This window comes from Nicotiana attenuata, unplaced genomic scaffold, assembly GCF_001879085.1.
Source record: "Nicotiana attenuata strain UT unplaced genomic scaffold, NIATTr2, whole genome shotgun sequence".
Classification (NCBI taxonomy): domain Eukaryota; kingdom Viridiplantae; phylum Streptophyta; class Magnoliopsida; order Solanales; family Solanaceae; genus Nicotiana; species Nicotiana attenuata.
This window is the reverse complement of record NW_017671124.1, coordinates 128,325-135,818: the sequence shown is the minus strand read 5'-3', so window position 1 is coordinate 135,818 and position 7,494 is coordinate 128,325.

Genomic DNA, 7,494 nt, shown 5'->3' with positions numbered 1-7,494 from the left:
TGGAAGCTACGCGTCCGCGAGGGTCTAGGCCGCATTCGCGAAAGGTTCATCAGGCTGTTCATTGCGTTCGCGTTATGTGTTTCGCTATCGCGTACAAGGAATTTTGTCTCAGGAGAATTTCTCATCGCGTTCGCATTATTGTCTCCGCGTTCGCGGAGGTGGACAAAGAAAGGCATCGCGTTCGCGACCTCTATGTCGCGTTCGCATAGAGTAAACTTTGGTCAACGCAAGGTTATGCTTCACGAACGCGAGAGTTTGACCGCGTTCGCGAAGAAGGAAGGGTCAGACCTGGGCAGAATGGTTTAAAACATTTCATCCGCGATTTTGGGGCTCATTTACTCCGTTGTTGATCTTTTTTAGAGCTTTTTGAAGGAAATTGAAGAGGCATTCAAGGAGAATTGATTGGAGATTCGACGCGCGAGGAGGTCGATTTGTGAGGCTAGGGCTTAGCGAGCTAGGATTTTGGCCGGCTTGAGGTAAGTAATGATTGTAAATGCGGTTCTGAGGGTTTCAAACCCCGGATTACACATTGTTGTGTTACTTTGAGGTGACTTACATGCTAGATAAGGAGCGTGGGGTAGAGCACCGCTGGGGATTGTGACCTAGTCCTTCCCGAACAAGTACTTTAATGCGTATTTGATAGTTAATTGTTGGATGTCATTATATCTTGGGCTGCATGCCATGTTTGGGGCCTTGTGCCGACTTGTTGAGACCCTTAGGGGCATTTTTACTATCTATCCTCACTCTACTTGTTTGAAAGCATATTCTCAGTCATGTTTTACCTGTTTATTACTCAATTCTAGCTTTATCGCTATATTCTTAAAATGTGGAAACTGCTATGGGCTGAGCTCCCTGTTTTACTGATGGTCCGAGCGATCGTGAGATGATGACTGAGATAGATCGAGGGTCTGATTGTGAGATTGATGATTGAGATAGAGTGAGAGTATGATGGTGAGGTTAATGACTGAGAGAGGCCGAGGGCCAGTTGTGAGGATTATATACCTATGGATCGGGCTGTACGCCGCAGCAATGTATAAGTATATTATATATATATATATATATGGATCGGGCTGCACGCCGCAGCAATATTGTGCTTGGGCTGTAGGAGCCTCTCCGGAGTCTGCACCCCCACAGTGAGCGCGGGTACCCACATGGATCAGGCTGCACGCCGCAGCGATGGACCGGGCTTCACGCCGCAGCGATATGTGGATCGGGCTGCACGCCGTAGCGGTTATTATATATATATGGATCGGGCTGCACGCTACAGCGGTTACTATATGGTACTTATTGAGCGTGAGTGCTGAGTGTGAGCACTGATTGGTAAGAGTTGAGTCACGAGTGGCAGAGAGGCTAGCCCGAGGGGCGATAACTATAAACATGCATGTGAGTGATGTTTGCCTGAGAGGCCTGTTTATGAACTTGTTGATTTCACTCCCCTTTTTAGTGAGTTTCTATCTAATATGTTGATTTATCGACTGTTTTCACTCTTCTTTATACTGAACCTCTGTCGGAAAGTTGAACAAATGTTTTCAAAACAACCTTTATTTTACCGGGGTTTATGAGATGTTTAGAAAGTAATCACTGATTTGGCAGATGGTTATTTCCACCAAGATTTTCCCGTTATGAAGTGTTTATGAATATTGTTTTGCCCGAGGGGCTGTTTTACGAGCTATGCTTTGTCCGAGGGGCCGATTATGGCTTAAATCGCTAATATTCTTTTAAATGGTATTAAACCCCGATTGAAACTGCTGGAAGGTATTTCAAAATGATTTTTATTAAAAGTTGGGTTTTAAAAGGAGAGGTTGACTCGTATTATGATTTGGAAGCCTGTTATGTTTATTGAGCCTATCGTGAATGTGGATTCATTGTTTCGTACTGCTCAGTCTTTATTTACTCTTATTACTTACTGGGTTGGAGTACTCACTTTACTCCCTGCACCTCGCGTGTAGATGCAGGTATTTGTTTTTCCCTGGTAGCGGGATTGAGCTGATCGGAGGCTTAGTTATTGGAGTTTAGCGAGGTGACTCCCAGCGTTCGCAGCACCACATTTCTCCCTTTTGATTATCAGTCCTATTTTGTATATTTCAAACTTCATAGTTGTATTCATACATTAATAAATGCTCGTGACTTGTGACACCCCGATTAGGGCTGTGTTGGGTTGTATTTCCGCTAATTAATGCTATTAAGTTATATTGAAGCTGTTCATTTATGTTTAACTATTTTTGAAAAGACGAATTGGGATTAGTTGGTTGGCCTTGTCCCCACGAGAGGCGCCATCACGACCGGGTCCGGATTTGGGGTCGTGACAAAAGGCTCTTGGACCAAATGGTCTTCACCCACTATTTTATCAAAAATATTGGCATATCATAGGTAACTCCGTCAAATATTTTTGTCATAAAGTATTCTTGGACCATCAAATTGATCCTTCTATTAATACGACCTTCATTTGTTTAATTCCTAAAAATAAGAATGCATCCACAATATCACAATTTCGACCTATTAGTCTTTGTAATACAATCTATAAGATTATCACTAAAATTATTGTTAACAGACTAAAACCAGTTCTGGAACATATTATTCATTCAACTCAATCTAGTTTCTAGAAGAATAAGAGAGCAGCTGATAATGCTATTATTGTACAAGAAATCATTACTAGATTCCAAAAATTGAAGGGTAACAATCTAAATATGCTTCTAAAGTTGGATCTTGAAAAAGCTTTTGATAAATTAGAATGGTCGTTTATTTATAATACCTTACCCACTTTAAATTTTCCTCCCACTTTCATTAAATTAATAATGTCATGCATAATAACTACTATTACTACTGCTATTTTGATTAATGGTACCCCTACAGACTATTTTACACCACAAGAGGCATTAGACAAGGAGACCCTTTATCACTTTATCTGTTTATTTTATGCTTAAAAATGCTTTCGAAGAAAATAAAATACAGCAGTTGATTATAATATTTGGCTACCAATTTCAATTGGTAAACAGGGACCTCAATTACCACATTTATTTTTTGCTGATGATATTATTTTGACATAAAAAATTACAGCTAACTCATGTCAATCTATAGTTAACACTACCACTCAATTTACACAACAATCTGGGCAAACTATCAATGTTGAGAAATCCAAAAGTTTCTTTTCCAAAAATTGTCCTGCTAATATAAGAGCTTCCATACTACAAATTTTTCACATGACTGAGGGGAAATATTTTGGGAAATACTTAGTATTCCCTATTTTTATCACAAAGCCTGCCAAACGAAATTACCATTTTTTAATTGACAATTTCAAAACTAAATTGGAAGGTTGGAAAACAAATTTTTTATCAAAAGCAGGAAGGACAACTTTAATTCGTTCAACTTTAAACAACCTTCCTAATCACCTTATGCAATACATTAAAACCTTCTTATATTCTTTCCTATCTTAATAGATATCAACGTAATTTTCTATGGGGAACCACTCCTCAAAAAAAAAGTTACATTTAACTAAGCGGTCTACAGTTACACAACCTTTAGATCAAGGGGGTTTAGGAATACAAAATCTTAGTACAAAAAACCAAGCTTTGCATGCAAGTCTTGCATGGAGACTATTTCAAATTCAAATCACCTGTGGGCTCAAGTGTTATTACATAACTACTTGCGACCACCCCAACTGATCAAACAAAAAGTATCCTCCACTTGGCGTAATATTATGAGAGGTTGGTCCAACTGTTGTTTAGGGTATAAATGGAACCTAACTACTGGCCAACATGTAAAATTTTGGAATGATATATCCCTGGCTAAAGCAAAATTCTTTGATTCGTAACTGTATAGCTGGCCCCAATGTGAGGACACAAAATTTATTTCTCATTACTACTTTAATCATAAATGGCACTTAGATAAATTACCTTTCACATTACCTCCTCATTTACAATCTGCAATCACAGATATTTATATGCCATTTGTGCCCACAACATATAACAAACTATATTGGGCAATTATACCAAATGGGATATTCTCTGTGAAATCAATGTACAAATCTCTCATAAACCGCCTAAATCAAATAACACCAAATGCACTCATTTCCCATAAGTGGATTTGGAAACTTCATATTCCACCAAAAATTTCTTTCATCTTATGGTTAATCTATCATGCCAGACTCCCTACGGTTGTTTATCTAAATAGATTAGGTATTCTTAATTCATACATATGCCCACAATGTCATATGGCCCCTGAAACATTAACCCATATTTTTCTAAAATGTCCTAATGCCATTCTCCCCTACACACCTCAATTCTCCTATACCTCAAACTGATAGTATAACTTGGTTATACAACTTTATACATAAACAGTCATTGTCCACCTCTCATAACATCACATATACCACTCTCGTACCATTTGCATTAAGGCATCTTTGGGCTATACGAAATAAGAACTCTATTGAACATCAGAAACTCAAGTTACATATACCTTTAATATTTCAACAGGCTACGAAATTCTATTATCTTACAAATCCAATATCATGCAATCATTCTCTCATACCTTTATATATAAAATGGCATCCACCAAACCTACTGTCACGACCCCAGTTCACCCTCCATGAACATGTCGTGATGGCACCTAGTTCCTACAACTAGGTAAGCCTAACAGTGCAAAAATAACAATTTAACTTGCGGAAACATTTAGCTAAACTGAACATATGAAAAATAACAACTGTATATAAGGCCGCTCGGCCTATACAACTCTAAAATATGCGGAAGTCTACAACTCAATCCCAAATCCCGGAAACTCACGGGAACCACAGGCTATCAGAAACATAGTACACTGCTCTAACTCCAGAATATCTAAACAACTGAGAGAAAGAAAGAAACTAAATACTAAAGCTGGAACAGAATAGAGACTCCTGGTCTGCGGACGCAGCAGATATACCTCGAAGTCTCCGTGTATCTCCTCGCCTCAAGGATAGTGCGCCTGAGTAGAGGTACCTGGATGATCTGCACATGAAAAACATGCGCAGGAAGGGCATGAGTACACCACAACGGTACTCAGTAAGTGCCAAGCCTAACCTCGATTGGGTAGTGACGAGGAAGGTCAGGGCCCTACTGAGATAAACATAATATATGATGGAATAAGGAAAACAATATAGATAAAGTCTACAGCGAGAATCTAAACAGGATAAATAAGGGAAACAGTAATAGGAAGCAGAAACAAAACAATATAAGGAATACTGCTCACAACAGGAAGTAATAGCCGGGGATCTCTTGGTATCCCGAGGATCTCTTGGTATCCTCATCATATACACTAGGGATCTCTTGGTATCCCGTGGATCTATTGGTATCCTTATCATATTCACTAAGGATCTCTTGGTATCCTTATCATATTCTCTAAGGATCTCTTGGCATCCTTATCATATTCACTAGGGATCTCTTGGTATCCCGAGGATCTCTTGGTATCCTTATCATATTCACTAGGGATCTCTTGGTATCCCGAGGATCTCTTGGTATCCTCAAGTCTTACATTTACATGTGCCGAGGATCTCTTGGTATCCCGCACCTCAATTCAGAACATAACAAGTACAGGGGGATCTCCCGGGATGTCGTCCCGTAGTCCCAATTTAAATGCACAACAACAACCCAGAACATCAAGGTAAATGCTAAACTCAGAACAAATAATAGAAATCCTAGTCTAATCATGCTTCACGTAGTACAGTCAAAACAACTTAAGCAATTAGGCAGTCAAGTCAGCTAAACATGCTTTTTCATAAGCTAACACAACTTATAATTTCAAGCAGAATAAGCCAAGCAAGAAAGAAAGCTAAATCTCAATAACTTAAGTAAAAAACCGGATTTTCATCAATCGGCTCAAGTACGTGCTCGTCACCTCACGTACAAGGCACTCAAATATCAAGTAACAATCCTAAGGGGAAAGGTCCCCCACACAAGGTTAGACAAGCCACTACCTTGAACCGGCTCAATGTCAACTAGAAACCACGCTCTTGCCACGAGTATGCGACTCCAAATGGCCCAAATCTATTCTATTCAATTACACATTATAAATAACATCGCAAACAACTGGTTTTTGCTATTTAATTCAAAGTTACGGCGTGAAATTAGGTGAAATGACCAAAATGCCCTTCAGGCCAACGCCTCGGAATCGAAAAATTTTCACGCTTTCAGAACCCTCGTACTCTCACGAGTCTAACCATAATAAAATCCCCCAAATCGGAGGTCAAATGCTCACTCAAAACCCAATAGTTTGGTCTAAGAAGTTTTAACCAAATTCTTCCAATTTTGGTCCCAAATTCGAATTTTAATGATGGATTTAACTACAAAATGATGAAATATAACTAGAAGGGATTAAAGAAACGTTACCCAATGATCTTCTCTTCAAAACTCACTCAAAATCGCCCTCTCCCGATCTCTCAATTGATTTTTCCAACTTTAGAAACTCAACCCTCGAAATTCCCTTTTCTGAACAGGTGTTTCCACTTCTGCGGACAAGGGACCACTTCTGCGGTCGCGCTTATGCGGAACTCTGGCCGCTTCTGCGGCTTCCTTTAAAATCCCAGTTTCTGCTTCTGCGGTTAGTTTCCTCGCAAATGCGGTCCGCTTCTGCGGGCCAACCACCGCATTTGCGAAAACAAACAAGCTTGGCCAAAACCGCTTCTGCGGTCTTCAATGTCGCATCTGCGAAATCACATCTGCGGTTCCCAGGCCGCAGATGCGGAAATACCAGAAGCAGCAAGGACAGGTATTTCCAAACTTCAAAAATCCTTCCGTCAATCATCCGAATTCATCCCGAGGCCCCTGGGACCTCAACCAAAAATACCAATACCACCTAATACCTTATTCGGACTTGTACCAATCTTAAAAACACCTAAAACAACGCTGGAAACCCGAATTAATCAATGATTCAAGCCTAAGAACTTCAAATTCCAACAAAACACGCTTTCGATCAAAAACCTAACCGAACCTCGTCCGAATGACTTGAAATTTCGCACACACATCCCAAATGACATGATGGAACTACTGTAGCTTCCGGAATTCCAATCCGACCCTCGGATCAAAAACTCACCATCGGACCGGAAACTTCAAAAATTCAAACTTCGGCATTTCAAGCCTAAATGAGCTACAGACTTCCAAAATACATTCCGAACATGCTCCCAACCCCGAAATCACCTAACAAAGCTAACGGAACCATCGAATTTCCATTCTGATATCGTCTTCACACTGTTCTGGCTACGGACCACTTTTCAACACTTAAGCTCTCATTTAGGGACTAAGTGTCCCAAAACTCTCCAAAACTCAACACCGAACGTCCCGGCAAACCAAAATAGCATAAATGAACTTAGGGGAAGCAGTTAATGGGGGATCGAGGCGTTAATTCTTAAGACCACCGGCCGGTTTGTCACACCTACATACTTTTAAGCTTAACATTGATGGATCTTGCTCCTACACTCAAAATAAATATGGTATTGGTGGTCTTTCTCAAAATCATCAAGGCAACTGG